Below are 20,855 nucleotides of genomic sequence, written 5' to 3' on the forward strand. Positions count from 1 at the left end.
ATTTACGTTTTCAACCTAGTTGTTAACACTAAATTACCTGCAACAACGGGTAATAGTTTAATTTATAAAGTAGAAATGAAAATTCCGTGACCTTCTTCCAGTCGCGTGCCTTAAAGAATGGTCTCTCAAACGAATAGTTATACAGTTTCCAACCGGAAACTTAAAGGCCATTTTTTCGCAACAACAATTCCGGGTATGGAGAGCTTTTTAGAAAAAAATATATCGTGGAAGATGTTGTTGTACAAAGTTTTTGTAGTTTTAAAATGGTTTTGAGGCTGAAATTGTTAGTTGAATTACCTAAGCTACAAAGGGACACGCTTTATGTATTATGTTTTAGGGCGTTTACCTCTCGCTTGTGAGCGATTGCTTGCGAAACGCAAATCAGAAGATCATGGCCTCCGTGATTTGACTTTCAGTAAGCACAAGAGGTCGTGTATCCTTTTCGACTGAAACAATCTCTTTTCCCGTCACAGAAGAGCTCGAATAAAGTTTGATAGTTCTGTAATAAAACTGATCCTCTGTTTGACAGAATTAAACGTCATCCTAGTAAGTATACATTTCAAACATCAAACTGGTGCATCATGGCCAGGATTAGTGATGATCGAACCAGCCATGTTATCATGCTTCACCGTTAGAACGAATAGATTACAGTTTCCCACTGTCCCTACTTCTTCAACCAGGGACTTTATTGGCTGTTCTCCGCTGTACTAACCCCGGACATGTAGCGCTCTCTAAAAAGGAGAGTAGCCGTGAAAGAAGAAGTGTAACAATGGTTCGCAGTTCCAGAATTTTTCGCACTAATTGCCGTTATATCACGAATGCAACCGAAAACTTTGTAACATGACGCGGCTAAACCTTGATCAGGAGCCCATTACTTCCATGATAGGTAATGGCCCCTGCCTTGATATATTAAGTTTTTCCTCAGCTCTGTAAATTTATGAGAGCAAAATACTAAACATTTCACTAAATGTAATGATCAATGACTGGTTAACACTGGAAAATATAATTATTTATCTGAGATTATTAAAAGGCCGGCTCTCGGTCTTTGCGATTTATGAATCTAAATTACTTTTCAAATTCTGATTTGAAAAGTTTTGCTCCCATTCATTAAAGCTTACAATTTAGAGCTTGGGCTCAAGTCATAATGCTTTTAAAAATGTGAGATATACATCTTCGCACTCGCGTGGTTTGTATTCAGTAGGAAGAAGGGGCGAATATTTCGTGACAATAGAATAGCACATGGATCACATTTCAGCAAGAACCACCGTCGATCAGGCGATTTATTCACCTGAGATTGTCATTTGGAAGGCTCTGGTCGCAATCTTTAAAATTTCAACAATAAAAAAGCCCACTGTCCATTAAAAGAACGAAAAAAATGTTAAACCAAAATAGTGCGACATCCAAATATTATGCAAATCATGAATAAAAATACGCGAGAAAGGGGAATCCCCTTACTATTGCAAGCATAGCTGCGACCAATCGTAACGCTCACTCTGGACAAAAATTATTCAATCGCCTTTCCTACTGCCAACTTATTTGCATTCACTTCGTCTTGTAATGGGCCATCAAGAGCACAGAGGTCAAAGCAGAGATGTTTCCGTCCAAAGATATATGGCTTTGTGCTGTGTGCTTGGTGTTCGTGTTACTGCAAAGATATGGGAATCAAGCGATGAGGACACGTAAAGTCCCACAAGAGCATGACGAAAGAATGGGCCAGTTGAAAACAAATTTTCGGTGAGTGAGCGAAAATAATTTTGTTTGTTCTCCAACTTATTATCTCGATTTTCCGAGGATCCCTCATTTTCCGGTAGCAACATGGACCCCATTTCCACTTCTATGAGACTTCTATCCGTGCCTGAATAGAATAATAGCATTATGAAAGAGACTAAAAGAAACTTTTTCATTTTTTTGCATTTCTCTCTCTCTCTCTTTTCTTTATGACGTGTTAAGATTGCCTGTCGAACCCAACGGAAGAAGAAATAGTATGGTTAATCGATGGACTGTTTAGTTTTGATTAGCCTATGTAAATGTTTGTTCAACCAAATATTCCTTGATTTTTGGAATAGTGTAAATGATGTGTCTTATGAGAGGGTGTGAATGGGGTTAACCGACTAGCGACAAAGGGCGTAAAAAATTACTGACTACCGACGAAACGGGGAAAAAATTACCGACTAGCGACAAATAAATTCTAACCGACAACCGACATGGTCAGACGTGATAGGGATGTTTGTATTCAGAAAGAACAGCATTTTGATGATTTCTAGCTCAGAAAATCCTTCTTCACCGACGTAACCACATTAATTCCAAATTTAGCCGAATTATAGAATTTCTTGTCTTCAAATTACTTTAAATCCACGGGATCCTTCTTTTCGGTGAACAGCGTGGGCTCATTTCTAGAACAGCAGCTCGTAATCGGGCTGACAAGACGCCCTGCTGTCTCATTTCAAGAACAGCGGATCACAATCGAGCCGACGAGACGCCCTGCTGTTGTCTTTTTATTGCTCGTTGTTTGTTCATGCGGTCGGGTCATGACTGGGATTGCTAAAGTCATCGTGAGTTTTTTTCGAAAAGGTGAAGAAGTCGCCATCGAACGTCATCGAAGCAGGGTCCCAGTAGACAAAGAAGCTCATAGAGGAGTATCTGAACTAAAAAAACATCTTACGGAGTTTTTAGGACTAAAGGAGCAGACACATCAATATGGAATTGGCGGATTTTCGTTAAAGTTATTTCGCCTGGCGAAATCGCCTGAAACCGCCAGCAGATGTCTCTGTTGTGCGAGATGGACTGAAGGATGCTAGGAACTTGTGCTTCATCGATGGGATTGCATTCTTGTGCGAAAGGGGAAAATCTACAATTTCTTTTGTCGACTTCGAGGGAAAAGTGAAGATAAGTACAAAGTCACTCAAGCGACGAGCTGAACTTCTGAGGCACTTAGAGGCACTATCTCTCCCAACGGATGGAACGGTTCCCGTTTTGCGCGAAAGACTTAAGGACCACTTGGGTGCCATTTCTAAGAACACGGACTGTGCAGAACACGTCCAGATGCATACTAATCGTCTTGGTAAGCCTTCTGCTGTCTATGCTGCAAGCAATGATTTGTTATTTCGTAGTGATGACGAGAGTCAATATGTCTATCAGATAACATTGACATTTGATGGAGTGACCATTCACGGCAATGCTACGAAATTCATTGCCTATCCATCCAGCATCATAAATCTTTTGTCTATTACTCTACTTGACCAATGCGCATTCTTCTCAGGAGCCTCGAGCCAAGGTGGGCTTTATAAATGTGAACTTAGCGCAAAGACAGTGACCAAAGCTGTATGCAACTCGACTCTTCCTTGCTCTGAGGTAAACCAAGTATGCACCTTGAACGAGAGGGTAGTTTACACAGATACAAAGGCGGGAAAGGTGATGCAATACAACCCTGATGATAAATCGGTTAGGACTTTGGTAGGAAGTGGCCACAACAGTTCTTCCGATGGGACACAAGACTAACGCTCATTCAAACAAATCGCCTGATGTGCTCTGTAGACAAGAACTTGTTTGTTACAGATGTTTCCGCTGGAAAACTGAAGATAGTGACGAGCCTCTCAGAAACGGTATCTTTTCTGGGGATTCTTGGCTCCCTTTACGATACCTTTGGAATTCATTCTAAGCATATGAAACCAGACGGAGTGTCCTTGAAACAAGAAAAAGAGAACGTGACAAAGATTGACAGCTATGTAAAAGACACTGTGAGTAAGGTGAAAGAACGCTACCAGTTGAGCGAGACGTCTGCAACCAATGGTCCACAGGGAACTGTATCACAGAAGACGCAAGTATCTGTGTCTTTGCTTAAAAAGGGCATAGAAAGGCTATACAAGAACGTGATGGACATTAACCCCCAATTTGTAGATGATCTGCTGCTCGAAACGTTGCTCACAACAGTAGTGGAAAATTTGCACGCTGTTTCGCACCTTAAACACGAGACATTTACGGTACTTACATATGCCCAGGATTTTGGAACAATTTGCAAGGAATCTCTGAAGCGCACATCTAGATGGGCAGCAAAGTACTACACGCATGACAAATCCTACTATCCGGTACCTCAATCCGCCATGCCCCTTTCTGCTATAGCTACGATGACACCTTTGCCAAGTGAGGACATAACACCAGGGATGAAAGGACAGATCAAAGAGTGGCTAGAGAGTTACAGACCAGTACGCAACGGACGGTTAGGAGTGAGACCACAAAAGATAAGGCTGGGGCCTTGCCGCCAGCTGTCTACGCCGTTCACCACACCGACGAGTCTGAAGAGAGGCTTCGATATCCTGAAGAAAACACTGTATCGTCAGCAAATGCACAACGCGTTGTCAGCATACAATTTGTGGACGAAGGGGATTTTACTGAGGTGTTTGAGGATCACAGAGAAGTACAAATCGATGAGTATGAGACAGATTCGGATGACGAGGAATCAGATTTTGAAGAACATCCAGAGGTTGTCAACAGAGCGTGTGTTACCCGATCCGGCAGGGCTGTTCGTGCATTTGTGCGTCTCGACATGTAAGAGGTACTAACAGTTAAAAAATCCATTTAACGGTGCAGATTGGTATGTATGACAACCAAATTTTTGGCAAAAAAAAAAGAGAAAAAAAAGAAACTTCGCAGAAAAGCCACGAGAGCCGTTGAATAATAAGTGTAGTGAGTTTTTGTGGACGTCTCGGAAAAAGACTTCCGTAGCTTACAAATTAAAATTAGGTATCCCAGGGGCTAGAGTGGGTGTTTCATTCTTTGTAGAATTTACCTCTCTTGATTTACTTCGATGCCCCGTAGTCGACAGGAAACAAATTCACATCTATAATAAAAGCTTTGGTGAATTTTATCGGTATACTAGATTTGCAAACAAAAGTGGGGTAGATGAGCACGTTGCTGAATTAAAAAACAGCGTTAACGAGGTTTAAGTGAAAACAAATAATGAATTATTACAAGTATTACACTTCGTCTAGAGTTTAAAGTCTTAAAACTGGGCAAATTGCATAATAAATGTGAATAATTAACGTGTATTTTTAATTATTAACTGAGATTTACCGACAACCGACAAAGGTCAAAAATCTTAACCGACAACCGACAAAGTAATGAAATTTTAACCGACAACCGACATTTTGACCCCCCCATTCAGACCCTCTTATGAGACTGTAGAGGTAGTGGCGTTACAATTCAATCAAGTTCTTTTGAGTGTTGTGATAAATAAACAAGAAATGAAAATTGCGTGATCCTTTTCCGGTCACTTGACTTAAAGGAAGACCTCAGCTGTAAATGTAAATGCTCGATTATTAAGTCAAAGGGTGATTTCAAGCATTCTTTACGCTCGAGAATTTGATTACGTTCAGCGAGAACCTCGAGATGGTTTTAAGGTTACTGATCGTATTTACATCAGAAATGAATAAATTCATAATATATTCTGCTTCCGATTTTAAACCATTTCCACATCTCCTGAATTATGATTGTAAGCAAACTATCAGACTACTCAATAATCACGGTTTTACTTTCTAGAGGGAAAAAATTCAGAACAAATTCAATTGTTGTGACGAAGGGCTAACGCTTGAAACGTCAGCTTTAGAAACTATGTACAGTACACAATTTACATTATCACCTCAGATTATATAACCAACTTATCGTGTAATATCCCTTACCGACGCAATACCGCAGTTTCTTTAGAGACTTACTCCTTCTATACTAAAACAAACTGAAAGTAATAACTGAAAGATTGTTCCTTTCAACTAATGGGTTAGACGAGCGCTCTCAGTTAGATGAAAACGTAAACAGATTTGTCAAGTTGACAGAAGAACGAACAGAATCTTTGATGGCTGAATTGTGTTACACTGTATTGCGCGCTCCGTTTTAACAGGACAGTCTAATTATGACTCAATGATGTGTGATATCTTTGAAATCGTGTAAACAATGTATTTCGGATCCACTACGCAGTACAACATGAATTAGAAAAATCATTAGGTTTATCATGGCTGTAGCGGCCGAGCACCGCACATATAACAATACGTTATACAACAACCTCTATTACATTCAAACATGTGGTGGAAAAACTAGAACAGAGGTGAGCGACAGGTGGTTTCCGGTGAGAGCGAAGAGAGATCAGTACAAAGGAAGGAGGGGACTAAAGAAACTTGACTGCCAATGAAGTGGTGGGGGAAAAGAAGAATATTAACAGCCTAATGAGGGGGGGGGGGAGGGGTGGGGGAATAAGGAAAATGTTACATCGTGGCACAAACAAAATCCGCCCACTTCCCCCTCCTAGGCAATAAATAACACCAATAAATGATATTGGTGGAATCTTCACTTTTTTTATTCCAAAGGTTACACTTAAAGGTGGAAGATTAATTTTTATATTTACAAATCGTATTCATATATATATATAATATATATATATATATATATATATATATATATATATAATTGTCGTATTCACTTATATTCAAAATTACAATATCAAAATGTTACGTTCTGAGTGAGTAAAGCCTGGTTCACAAGTGCAATGGCTCTATCGCCGTATTGTAGGTCATGTGAAAACCCTTGTTTTCGCCCATAATCCGCCGGAGAAATTAAACTTGTAGATTGTCTAATTACAAACCATTCAGGAAGGCGGAAGTACGTCATCACAGAAATCCACCGTTCAGGTCAGTTTTTCATAGACCTCACTGTATAAGGCAGAGACGGCAAGGACTGGTACAGCGTCCCAATTTTGTAAACTGAAGACTTTCAGCGGTGTCCGTAGAATATTTCATCGCTTGCCTATCAACGACAAACTCTAAGAGATGTTTTCACCGGAGAAATGTTTTTTTAAATGCTTTGTTTGGTTTCATCGGTAGCGTTCTGACTGTGCTTGTTTTTAAACTGTTGGACTCCAACAATACACCACGCAAAAAGTGATCAGAGAAAAAAGCCATTTCTTTTGAATTCGTCTGGTTATGGCCAAATCGCACTACTAGCTTTACCAGGTAAAACACGCTGAGTTGCAACCAATTTATATTGTCGACCACTGCGAATAATGTAGTCATGCGGTTTTTCGCTATCATTAATAAACACGCGTCGTGTCTAGGTGTAGCCGTACCCTCCCCCGGCAAGGAAAAAACGAGTGTCCGTTTCACCTTGCCGGGGGAGGGTACGGCTACACCTAGACACGACGCGTGTTTATTAATGATAGCGAAAAACCGCATGACTACATTATTCGCAGTGGCCGACAATATAAATTGGTTGCAACTCAGCGTGTTTTACCTGGTAAAGCTAGTAGTGCGATTTGGCCATAACCAGACGAATTCAAAAGAAATGGCTTTTTTCTCTGATCACTTTTTGCGTGGTGTATTGTTCTTCGTTGTTGGTGGAGTTTCCTCGGTAGCGATTTTAAAGATCTGGGAAAATAGAGAATCATTGCTGAGAGAAATCAGGAGACGATGTGATTCAAACGAAACGCGGCAGCCAGAAGAACACGACGAGAGGTTTGACTGAGAAGGTAAGAGTTTTGTAAGCTATGAGAATATTTTATCAAAGTCTGACAGAATAATGGTTATCTCCAAAACACTTGATGATATGTACAATCAGTGATTTCTTCGACAGCGACGGAAAATGTTTCCAAAAACCCTAACAGGTCGTTCCAGCTGACCGAGTTCATATTCACTTGTGCAGACACTATCTTTATTATCATTTTTCTGTTCTTTTTTTTTTCTCATAATCCATTTGATTTTAAAAAAATCGTTTTATATAAATCTGTATTTTGCAAGCTATTATTTAGACCGAGGCCGTATTAAAAAGAGAAACAATTACTCTCAACCGCGGAATAGTCCGTATACTGGAGCAAACTCGGTATATGGATGTTCCATTTATTGTCACTGCTCTGATCCAGACTATATTTTTTTAACTTTTGCTACGATTCATCGAGGTAAATTTTCAAGCGCCCCCACGCGAGGTATAACAACGGGCTGAAGCGCGATCGCGCGCGTTTTTCTTGCGCTACTTTGAGAGTGAGATCATTACGCTGTGGTCAAAAGGGCATCACGGCTGAACGGTGGTAGTTTGTTTTTCGTTTCAGAATCTCGCGTTTCATGCGAAAGACTTGAAGACAGAATACTTAGACATCTTAAACGTTTCCAAAAATCTTACTAAATCTAATCCTGTTGCTGTTTTATATTTTCCCTTTGTGATTTTAGACAAATGCAGCTCACGGAAGGACGAACAAAGAAGAGTAAAGATCTGTTATTTGGTTTACAGACTTCGTTAAAGACAGATAGAAACAAATTAGAACTGAACTTGTAGTACATGTATACCTTGAATTGTATCAATGTTTATGATAACATAGAGATCTTAGACTAGAATCATCGGCTGTTAGACTCTTAGCAAATGCTGTAGTGCATGTGCACTGGTTGAAAAGCTGCTTACATACAAGACATTGTTGACGCGATTAAGTTCCGCACTTTTGAGCTGCACTGGTCAGCCTTTTGGTAGTGCTTTTTTCATTTGTAAATTTTCAGGTAATACCGAAAAATTTGTTCTATTTACGCTTTGTTAAAACATGCGTGAGATAGGTAATGTTAAATTAAATTAATAAATTAAATTAAATTAATAAACATTTATATCGCGCAAATTCCATGTGAATATGTTCAAATGCGCGTTACAAACAAAATATGAAAGAGCAAATTAACATAACATGATAAGAATCCCAACTGGCAGGAGGCAAACCAGTTGGCTATTTACAAAGCGTGCAGGAGTTGAGTTCGGGGCCACCGAAGACAAATCCATCTAGTGGCAGGAAGGAGGATCCGAACCCGGGGCCTCCGGCTTGCAAGTTCAGCGCCCTAACCACTAGGCCACGCTCGCCTCCTCCAAAATTAAATAGATCATTGTGTCACAGGATTTATAAATACTTGCCATTATATTGTGTTCTGTCTTTATATCTGGTCACGACGGTCACTACAGGTCTAACCGCACTGTTTTTTCGCAGGTGTAAATAGTTTCCTTTTAAAAGTCTTCTTTTGTAGGGATTTTAGTAATATATATTGATGTGTGAATAAAAGGCTACCAATTATTACAAAAAAAATTAACACCGAAAGAGAATTCTGTAATTGAGGAATGGCAAAGTGTTCGGGGAATCCCCGGAACAGACCTCCAGCCGTTCAGTTGTTTTTGGTTTTGATCGGAACGGTTCAAATGTACCTTTCGGAGACTTCCGGATCCCGAAGTGAAGCTTCCGAAGACTTCCGGATCCCGAAGCACAATCGAGCCTTTAGAAAAACATTTCAAAATGGCGACCAAGATGGCGAACATTGTGGGGAGTTACTACATCACGGGCGACGAGCGGGGATAGAAAAAAAGACCCAAATATGAGCGGTCAGCGGTGAAACAGCTTTTATACTTTATATAGAGACAATCGTGTTGTAAAGCCGAAATGTTAACAGTTTACTTCACAGTTTAAGCAATTTTTCAAAAGTGTTGATTGAACTCATATCTTTTACTGCTTTAATAAACAATGGAGGCTTCGGAGAGGGAGTCAGTGGCATTTAGAAAGGCACCAAGAATAATTATATATATGGTCTGTAGCTAGCTGGTCTGTAAGATTTGCAAAGACGACGATGGAGAGGATTGGCTCGGGTGCGATAGCTGCGGCCAGTTTTTCCATGCAAGTTGTCTGGATGTGCCTTTCGCGGAGACGCTTACGCAACATTTCACCTGCCCTTAGGGTGGCTTCTTGTCAGCACAAGTAGAGTTTAAATTTTAAAGCTGACTATAACAACGAACCAGATGATGAACTTAGTGTCATGTACAGACCTTAATTTGCAAGATAAGAAATACAGTCCTTGGTAGTCAATTAAGATAGATTTTCACGAGCGTCAATGGTGCAGAATCGTAACTTGATGGAGCCAACAGTGGACAACATCCCAGAATTCAAACTTTGTGATTTTTTTCTCGGCTTAAACGCTAAGTCAGTTGTTCAATTGAATAGGAAGAAAAACATTTCGAACGGAAAACAGCATTATTTGCACGTGTGGATCTTTTGAGAAAAGGTCTCCTAAACGAGTGGTCTTGATTGTAAATATTTAAGGAACGGTAAATACATTAGCCTTAACATGGCTGTTTCCCGAAGCTCAGTGTTTTCCTACTTGCCTTTTTTCCACGTGAATTGGGGGCGATTGAATAGATATAATATGCAGTAAAAGAACTTCAGCTGATAGAAATTTTAAATTTCTCATCTTAGGCTTTGGATACAAATTCAAGTGAAAAGGAAGCCAACTGTGATTAATGCTTTGAACAAGTCAAGATACGTTTTTTTCGTCACACAACAAATTACATAACGTGAATATCATTCTTCTTGATGCCTTTTCCGGTGTCACCAATGCCTTTCCCGATGCCTCCGTTGGTTAATAGAGCATTAAAAGTATTGTTCCAGTTAAAGCTTGAGGAAAATTGCTTAACTTTTTAAGTAGCGAAGTGTAACTTGGTAACATTTCGGCTTTACAACACGATTGTTTTCTGCAACTACGAAACGTACATTTAATTCTTCTTGGTACCTTTCGGATGCCACCGATGCCTTCATTGTTTATTAAAGCAGTAAAAGATATATGCACAATCAACACTTTTGAATTGCTTAACATTTTATTTAGCGAAGTAAACTGTTTACACTTCGGCTTTACAACACCATTGTTTCCTGTCCTGATACTACAAATGATATGTCTATATATGAGGTATGAAAGTTGTTTCGCCGCTGACCACTCGTATTTGGGTCGTTTTTTCTATCCCCGCTCGTCGCCCGTGATGTAGTAACTCCCAACATTGTGGCCCATAGATGTTTCGGAAACTCTGTCGCTCTCTAGTACTCTAGGGGTCGTTTGTGTTAGAAATCTTAAAATTACCTGGGAAGAACATGAAGGTAAGAAACTGTTAACTGTAAGGAGGTGTTGCCTGTATCTGTTGTGCATCCTTCTATTGGGTTTAGTGTGAGTTCGGACCAGTCTAGTGTAGGTGTTAGCTTTCATTTTAAATCTTTATGCGTTTGTTGACTGGCAGCAAAGCTACGTATTTCTTTCGTCGCCGAGTAGGTGTTAATTCAGTTCCATGCTTTCTTAACTCAATATATTTCGGACTAAGCGTGAGAAATTGAAATCGTTTTTGAAAAATATCAAATTCTCCATCAAGATGCAACTAAATTGTTAGAGAATCTTTCTTTTGTTCAGTAACCTGTGTTAAGTTCCAACTTTCAAAAGTTGTGAGAAAGGGACATTTGTAAGAAAAGTATTTGTTAGCTTAAGTTAAAATCATATTTCGTAAAGTAATTCATGATTTTGTTCTCTAAAAAGAATTCAGGTGAAGCATTGCCTTATTATCAAAAGTCTTAAAATGGAAAGTTAACCATGGACAAAAAAATTTATCACAAAGTTCTCTCATTTTTTATTGAGACTCATCTTGTACGGGTAGCATATCGTTACAGGCCTAGTTCACAAGAAAAAGTTCTCTAGTCTTACTTGTACATTTTATTTAATTTTCTGTTCAGCAATTAATTGTTATTTACACAAGTCATGCAACAAAGATTTCCAGTGAGAAAATGGCTGATATGCATTTTATAAGAATTGTATTGTTCATCATTAAAATATAGTGAAGTATGATTGCTTCACTGTTCAATTTCCCATATTAGAACAAACTGCTACAACAAAATGACTCAAGAAATGAAAAGCTATAAGATTTTTGAGTTTAAATAAATTATAATGGTTTTCCGTATCCTTACACTACTCAAAAAGAATACAACAACTCTTTTCAATTTTTCCTCAAGGATGTCATTTAAGAGGGCCTTATTTCTGCAATACAGTAATTAGTTTCAAAATCAGTTGAGCAGAAGATTTAATTTTCTCAAGATTATTTATTGTGCATTACACACTTAGCAAATGTTACATTTTGAGCACACTTTACTCAATGAATCCTTTAGAAACATCAATAAATTTATGATTTACAGATTGTTGTACAAAATTAGACACAGTAACTTAACAAATCATGTTGTTGCTGTTCTTTTTTAGATTTCTACCATGCAGCATTCCCTTCAGTTTAATGTTTCAGACCTACATACATGTAGGATGCTTTTTACAAATATTTATCAGTTGGACAGTTATAGTAAAGTTCTTTAAAATGGTATGTATTAAATAATCTTTTTAGTACATTTTCATGATTATAGTATCTGTGGAACCCACTGAAAGTAGCTTTTCTTTGGACCGATGTAATGTTCAAAACAGTGAATAAGGTGTATGTATTAAGGAAAATGGTAAGATCTTCAGATAACTTTGGATTCTTAGCCACTGGTTCACCTGTATCATTTTGCTCTGTTTCACTTAGCTTTTGTGGTTCTAGGATCAGATCATTTTCCAGGTTTTCCTTGCTGTCTTGTCCATTAATCAAAAGAGCTGTATCTCTAGCTTCCTCTTCAGGTTCACTGTCACTCTCGAATGACTGTTCTTGTACTGGCAGATTCTGTTCCATGTATTCTTCTCCATCTTGAGATTCTTTATCTATTTCTCTGTTGCTGGAAAGGCAGAAATTTGATGAAATCCACTTGCAAGTGTTGTCATGAAATCTGGTAGCTGGGATTTTTATTTCGCTTTCAATACATTCTTCCTAGCAGTGTTGAAGGAACAGTTTCTGTATTTTGATATTGGAGGAGTGGAAGTGGTGAAGGGAAGGTCCTTTCTCTCTGAACTCAATTTCCTCAGGACCTTAAAAGAACTCAATACAGTCTTCCTCCTCAATTTCTCTCCACCAAACTCCTCCTTCTGGTATGAGGAAGTGAGCAATAGACTTAAGGTGAGCCTCCCAATGCCCAGCATGTTTGTTGATGACATCCTTGGGTAAAACTGTGTTTTCCAGCTTTGGTGGGGCTTTGCTCATGTTGCTCATTTCCTTCTCTTGTCTAATGAAAGCTGTGTTTCCTCCTGAAGTCTTCTTTGCTTGCATGTGCAGAACTGCATTGCACACTAAGCTTTCAACTCAGTTGTTTGAGGTCTTCTTGGTGATGTCAGTCAGCTCTTCAAACAACCTCTCAAACATTTCTGTGTTTACTTAAAAATAGTTGAACAGTGTGAAGCAAGACGGAGAAGAAAGGTGGAATGAGATACACATGCATGGAAGTAGATGCCAAAGAGCTTTCTGCTTGTTAGGGCTCTAGTTGAGGTGATTACTTTTCGGCATAAAATTGCATGCCTCCAACACAGGTTATGCAACCTTAATATCAACTTTAGTGACCTCTTTCTGTCCTGGGTTTAAAACATTTCCACCATTTCGCACAGGGTGGCCAGCAAAGCTCTCACATCATGGGTTATTCTCTGTTAAAGGGCTCTAGTTAAGTAGATAAGTGTCTTAACCTCTCGCTTTTTCTCTTTGTTGAGTTGAACGGCTATTATTTCTTTAAGTTTAATCAGTGTATCAAGGTCAGAAATGTGTTGTGGGATTTCTTCCAGAATGTTTTTTATGTGATTCATGGAGCAGTGAAGAGCTTCAAAACATACTACCTCGTAGCAATGGAGGTTGAGACTTTCCACAGTAACACTCTCATCCCCAAACAACAGTGCTGGAATTCTTTTTGCTCCTCCAAGTTCTTCATTTAAAATTTGTGCAAGTTCTTGTCTGGTATTGTTTGAATCTCCGAGTCCTGTTGCTTCAATTTCAGCTTGTAACTCATTGACCTTCAGAACTTTAAATGGGTTCAAGAGTTGCTTTGCCTCTTTTCCTTTCCTTCTTGCTAACACCAGTTGTTGCCGTTTGGTCAGTGTTCTGTACTTTCTTTGGGCCATGAAATTTAGATCGTGGCACATGCTTGAGCGCCCATCACAACCTGAGCAAGCATAATGCCCTCCATACTGATTTCCACATTTAAAGTTTACTGTAGGGTTGTCTCCATTCATGAATCTCATCTCATCTTCTACTTCAAAATCCTCCTCTGTTTCTACTTTTTGGGTTAAATTTACTAAATCATCATGTCTGGCTGGGACAAATTTTATCTTATCTTCAATACTGGAACTGCTCTGCACCAGCAGAGTGTTTACGCTGGTGCGTAAACGCTGAAGCGAGCGCCGATCGCAATGAGTGAAGTAAAACATCATTCACTAATTTAAAAAGTATATTTTTCTTCTTATACTCATCAAAGGTGGTCGAGGTAAGTTCGAAGTTTCGAAGAAATCATTAACTGCGATGCGAACACCAAATTGTTTACATTCCGCTTCGTAGACATTCAAGGGAGCGATGATTGCAATGAATAAATTGGGAGTCAATATCAATGAGTATTCGCTTCGTGACTTTGCTTCACGTGTTTCGATGCCTTGTGTAAGTGATATTTTCCTTCCCAGCTGATTTATCAACAACTCAAATCAAGCAAATCTACTGCTACTGCTCGATATTCGATAAATTCGCTAAGCGACGCGACATGCGTGAGTGTAACATGATAGCTTTTTTATTGCATAAATTTTCCGTTTTCGACTCGTCGCTTTTCAAACCTAAAGGTTCTTTGTCTTACACAACAACGTAATACAAAGGAAACGTATAGCACTGAATAACAAAGGCACACGAGTCGCGCATTTTTTTCGACCGTGCGCGAAAAAATATCGTATATTCGCGTGTGACCACTATGCGTCTGAGCGTATGTAATTCGTCTGCGCCGCAAACATATACACTAGCGGTACCGTACAAAGAAGGCCTCTCCACCGCTGCCTGGACATCCACATCTTTTCCATGCTGAACTTTGGCTTCTGCATCAGAGAGATGAATTGCTGGGTCATACATCTCTCTGCCTCAAAAGAAGATGTGAGCAAAATTTGAAGGGGTTGAATGGTCGTGCGAAATCAGCCAATGCCTCTTCTGCTAAAAGCTTTCCAGTCTTTGTTTGATTTCATCGTGTGTTCCCTTTATATCCTCGCTGATCTTTTTTTAGCTCTGCACGAATCTCGCTTTCACTGAGCTCTTCATAAAATACATCGTTTTTTAATCGAAGGAGGTCTTTGTTTTTAATTGAGGCTTCTTTTTAATGTCTTGTAAGGGAATTTTCCTTGCTTGCAAGTGGCATTTCCTCTGCTCTATCTCTCCCTGTGCATTAATAGCCAATTTGGTGATCTCTTTCTTTCATTGGCTCTCCTATGTTAAATTTGTTACTTTCTATTCCCTCATGGATGCTTTGCTTGAGTTGTTTACTTAATCGCATCACAGACACGGAAATTTCTCCAGCCTTTTGCTTCCTTATAGCTCTGTGTACCCTGAATCCTGGAAAATTAATCAAAACCTATTGTTACAGGAGGCTAGGGAAATGATAAAAACCTATGAAAGTATTATTATATTCACCATTAACTTCATTTATGCATTCTCATTACTTTAGTCCTACTTCTTCTAATGTTTTACTAATTCATAGTCTAATTAAACTGTAGAAAATAATAATTAGAAGTATTGCAAGTACTTCTAAATTCTAAATTTTAACTCCCAAATCTTATTGTTCTTCAATAAATCTAAATGTCCTTTAATCTTTAAACATGATTTCTTTCACCTATGATGTAGCAAAGATTTAACTCTCCATGGTTGGCTTAGTTACAAATTTCCCACTTTTTACCTGTAAGGCCATCCTTTGAATTGAGATGCACTTCTGATGGGGGCTCAAATCAGGCAAAGTTGACTTCTTTTGACTTTAGAAAGGCCTGGACTAATTGCCCTTTATTACCAGGTGTCGAGTCACTTCCCTTGGTTTTGATGTTGTACATTCTGGCTTTTTCTGACCAGTTTGGAGGACCATCAGGCCATGACTCTAGGTCAGCTAGTAGCTGGTCCAACTTTCCTTCTATGTTATTAGCTGAAGCTGAAGCTGACCTTTGGTGGACCATTCTTTGGACTTGTCTTGAAGTGTAAGACTGACGAAGGCTAAGGTGAACTGCATTGTCATTTTATGACATTCTGAACTCTAGTTCTTGTTTTGTTTGCCTTTGCTCATTTCTCTTCATTTTTTCAGTCTTTTCGACAGGTTAAGGGTTCTTTTGAAGATCAGCCTCAGGGACAAGCACTACATGAATGTCACTAAGTGATTTTTGAAAGTTTTCTTTGCATTTTTCATAGTAAGTGGCATATATTTCTTCCCCAATGCTTTTTAATTTCCTTTTTGTGACCTTAGGTTCCCCATCTTATTTTTATAGATACTAAATAAATTGAAACCAGTTACTTGACAATCTCGTGGAAAAGTTTACCGATAACAATTCCGCAGTCACACGCACAACGTAACTAGGTTTGCTCAGCAATACTGGCATTGGGGCCCAATACCAGTAAGCACATTTCCTCTCGGGGGAACATTTTTTCCCCTTGCTACAGTTCATCGAGGTAAATTTCTTTTCACGCGCTCCCGCGCGAGATAAAAAAAAAAAACGAGCTGAAGCAGGATCGCGCGCGTTTTTCTCGAATTTATCTCGCGTTATTCCGTATGAATATTCACGTAACGCTGATAGTTTGTTTCTCGTTCCAGAAGCTCGCGTTTCATGCAAAAGACTTGAAGACAGAATATTTAGAAATATTTAACGTTTTCAAAATCTGGAATAAATCTAATCCTGTTGCTGTTTTATATTTTCCCTTTGTGTTTTTAGACAAATGCAGCTCACGGAAGGACGAACAAAAAAGAGTAAAGATCTGTTATTTGGTTTACAGACTTCATCACACAACAGATAGATTTAAGTTAGAATGGAACTTTTGGTACTTGTATATCTAATTGTATCAATGTTTATAGTAACATAGAGATCATAGACTAGAGTCACCGGCTGTTAGACTCTTGAAAAATGGCTGGAAAGCTGTTTACACACAAGACATTGTTGACGCGAATAAGTTCCGTTGTTTTGAGCTGCACTGGTCAGCCTTTGATTTGTAAACCTTCAGATAATACCTAAAAAATTTGTTCTAGTTACACTTTGTTAAAACATGAATAAGAAAGTAAATGACAAATAGGTCATTGCGTTTCAGGATTTATAAATACTTGCAATTACATTGTGTTCTGTTTTTGTTCCTGATCACGACGGTCGCGACCGGCCTGACCGCACTGGCCTTTTTCGCAGATGTGAATAGTTTCCTACTAAAAGTCTTTTTTTGTGTAAGGATTTTAGTCAAATATATTGATGTTTGAATGAAAGTCTAACAATTACTCAAAAACAAATTCAACGCCAAAAGAGAATTCGCCCTTGGTTCTCTGTAATGGGGGAATGGCATTGTGTTTTAACGCTTGGTGGGAATCGTCGAAAGTGAACTCAGCCGTTGATTAGCAGGTAATTTAGTGTTAACAACTGGGTTGAAAACGTAAATTAGCCACCGTAAAGAGTAAAAAAGCTGACGTTTCGAGCGTTAGCCCTTCGTCAGAGCGATTGGTTGAAAACGTAAATTAGCCACCGTAAAGAGTAAAAAAGCTGACGTTTCGAGCGTTAGCCCTTCGAGCGTTAGCTCGAAGCGTTAGCCCTTCGAGCGTTAGCCCTTCGTCAGAGCGATCGCTCTGACGAAGGGCTAACGCTCGAAACGTCAGCTTTTTTACTCTTTACGGTGGCTAATTTACGTTTTCAACCCAGTTGTTAACACTAAATTACCTGCTATACTCTCCCACCGACGCAGCACCACAGTTTCTTTAGAAACTTACCCCTTCATTCATCAGCCGTTGATTAGTTTAAAAGATGTCCCTTTATTCTGTTTGATTCTATAATTTCCTCTGAGAGTAAAATGTCACACATGGACGGTTTTCAAAGTAGAGAAGCTAGAAACTTTACTTCAACCGTGTGTACTCAACCTGAACAACACATGCCCTATGATTTACCAGTAGATGAATTCAAGCATCTGAAAGCCTACGCAGTACGAAATCGATTTCGTTTTACGTAACATCTCCACGAATATTTCACGTAACGATGCGCGGAGTAGCCACGCGCAATGGGCTTGTAATGAAAAATCTTTGATATAACTTACTGTCATTTCTTTGGCCAATTGTTTGTCCAAAGGGCATTGAAAGCAGCATGCAGTATGTTTATCAACCACAGTCAACATCAAATCGAATTTAGTGCTCTTGTGTTATAACTATTCAGTAACAAATTGACTCGATAAGCAACAACGATAATCACACCGATGAAGACTTGACAAACAGTCATTGTGAAGTCAAGTTATTCACCTGACATTTCCTTCTCAAGGGTTTTGATCGAAATCCTGAAAAATTCAACAGCAAAAGAGTACTTGTACTGTTTGTTAAAGAGAGAAGTCTAGAATAAATATAAACCAATGTAACTGGCGTGACATTCAGACGAGCAATCAAGTTATCGTGTAAATGAGCTGTAGCAAAAAAAGGGGAATCCCCAATATGGCACTCGTAGACGAGATTTAAGTCGGTGTATCGGAATGTACTTCGCTGTGGATGGTTGTTTGGATATCGCCCTTAATTTTAATTTAAGACTTAATTGGGCCGATGGACCAGCTGATATATTAATAGTTTCAGAAAAACGAGAGCATCTTAGAGTTGCGTTTAATTCTTTGCTATTTCATAGTTAATTTCTAGTTGTAATTATTTTTTTCATACGGAATGTTCAAACGCCTTCTTAGATTTCAACCTAGTTTGATGGAGCATAACGCCATTATTTCGTCAAACTCATTTGTGTTGCTCCAGCCGAGTGTTTGTGCAGGGTTGAGCCTAGCTCCTACCAGCGAAGATAGTTGTGTTGTGACCTAACAGGAATTTGCAGAACTATTACATAACCAAATCAGTCGATGGATTAGGCTAAGTCGACTTCGTATAAAAACCTGTAGCTCTAGCTAGTAGTATTTTGGAAGTTTTCCAATATCCTACCGTCCAGAGTAGAGTCAGATTGGGGTGATGTATATTACGGCTAACGGTTAAATTATGACCATTTTACGGTTAATAGTTTTAAAAATTTTTTCGTTGCAATAAAAAGAAAACAATTTTAGGGTCAACTTTTTTCTACAACTGACAGTTAGAATTTGCTGTCAATTTTTCCGCCTAACTGTCAAACGTGTCAATTAAAAGAAAATGTCTATAGCTTGTTCAGTAAAGTCACTTGACAACTAATAACTCGAAAATTATGTTATTGGAATAGTCCTTTCTAGTAAACCTCGCTTGTCCTTCTTTTCGTTAGGATTTAGATATAATATTCATGCGATTTTTGTGAAATACTAATGCTGAGCGAAGGTATTTTAAAAATAGGAGTCTCACACTCGCTATGACGCACTTTGCGTGTCCGTATGACGCACATCGCATATCTATTGACGCACGCCACATGTCCATTGACGTACGTCGCATAGCTAATAATGTTTGGAAACCGGAAGTCAGAATTAGCCAATGGCAGAACGCATAAAATGGTCCAAACATGGGTATAAGTAGGTTGTATCTGGAGAAGCATCCTTCAGCTTTAAAAAAACTACGATGCAGAAATTTGCAAAGATGTGTCTCCCTCAAGATATTTGGTTGTATGTATTGTCCGCTGCCATCGGTGGCTTAATATCATTTCTGGTGACAAAACTGTTGAATTCATCTCAGAATAACGCAAAGAGGAGGCAGAAGATACCGAAGGAACATGACGAAAGGCTGAGATAGAAGACGTTAGTATTCAGGTCAGTAAAAGCACTCCTCTAAAACAGAACAAAAATGATAGATTAATATCGAAATTTAAAGTGCGTTTAAGCTGCAATGGCGCGCATCTTTCTGAAACTTTTAACTTCAATTAGAAGTTTTATTGACTATTTGGTAATTCTACTGCGGCGTAAGTTTGGACAAAGTCGAGCACGATTCTTCAAGATGTAAATATTTGTTCACTGCCCCGGATTTTAAAAAATCGTCTCTTAAATTGTTCCACAGTTTCATAATTCTTGGATATTTTTTTTTAATTAATTCACTGGAACAAAAAGATATCGAAATTTTATGAAAACGAGTCACACATGAAACCCTTATCATAGTGTTCTTTTACTTTTACAACACGGTCGCGGTATTTCATTTGCCTCATAATGCCTCATTATAAAGCATATCAATTTGACATTGTGATCAAGCTCACATTTCCGGGTAGGATCATTTGTTCGGTTCAGACTGGGCTGCTTGATTCTATCCAACTTTTGATCATGCACTAGATAGAGACCTGCAGAAACTTTTGTTTCACTCATTTAACTTCCTCTTCTGTTTACAGGAATTTACATTTCGATCTTGGGCTTACAACAGAAGAAAGAACAGAATATTGGCTCCACTGTTGCAAACTCTGTTTTAATAGAACTGTCTAAATATATGATTTAACCACGTAAACAGAACCCTCGCAATCTTGTTAACTATACCGTGCCTCATTATGCGGAAGGGAATCAACCGGAATCAAATACATTAGAAGTCATTCGGGGCCAAGTGGCTGTTTGTGGGTATTTAAATTTCCGGAATCTAGATTGAATTGAACATTAATATATTTACATGTAACTTTTTACTGTCAGTTAAGAGTTTTTAAACAATAGAACCGAAAAAGGTTTATGAATTTGTACCACCTGCGAGGTAAGATGAAGCAAGCGACTTATAGAATTAAAACAGATTCACTCAACAGTGGAAAGTTTCTCAAGTGATCTGTTATTGAATGGTCTCATCCCAAATAACAAGGAGGAATCGTGATTTCAGTTTCTGGGATTGATTGTAGAGACAACCTTAAACACTTTTGAGGAATGTTGTTCTAAACACATTAATACGAGGCTGTTTGAGTCTTTCAACAGTTCTAAAAAACTGAAGACATCATATTAAATAGATGCGATGATGCAAACGTTGGCAAGCTTTATTGGAAAGGTATTACTGAAAATCTCCACTGACGCTC

At 38.7% G+C, this 20,855-nt stretch overlaps 2 long non-coding RNA genes and 1 pseudogene across 2 annotated transcripts; 2 read left to right on the forward strand and 1 right to left on the reverse strand.

Moving 5' to 3' along the window:
* Nucleotides 1-10,814: 10,814 nt before the first annotated feature.
* On the forward strand, nucleotides 10,815-17,011 carry LOC149038464 (uncharacterized). Its single transcript, XR_016180172.1, has 4 exons — nucleotides 10,815-10,915; nucleotides 15,728-15,926; nucleotides 16,010-16,112; nucleotides 16,632-17,011. It is a non-coding gene; the product is annotated as an uncharacterized LOC149038464 (long non-coding RNA).
* LOC113680061 (uncharacterized) lies at nucleotides 11,409-13,304 on the reverse strand (annotated as a pseudogene).
* Nucleotides 17,012-17,679: 668 nt separating the features above from the next.
* Nucleotides 17,680-20,593, forward strand: LOC149038465 (uncharacterized). The gene is made up of 2 exons (XR_016180173.1): nucleotides 17,680-19,632; nucleotides 20,199-20,593. It is a non-coding gene; the product is annotated as an uncharacterized LOC149038465 (long non-coding RNA).
* Nucleotides 20,594-20,855: the final 262 nt, after the last annotated feature.

This window comes from Pocillopora damicornis, chromosome 10 (genome assembly GCF_964200805.1).
Source record: "Pocillopora damicornis chromosome 10, jaPocDami1.2, whole genome shotgun sequence".
In the NCBI taxonomy this organism is placed as follows: Eukaryota; Metazoa; Cnidaria; class Anthozoa; order Scleractinia; family Pocilloporidae; genus Pocillopora; species Pocillopora damicornis.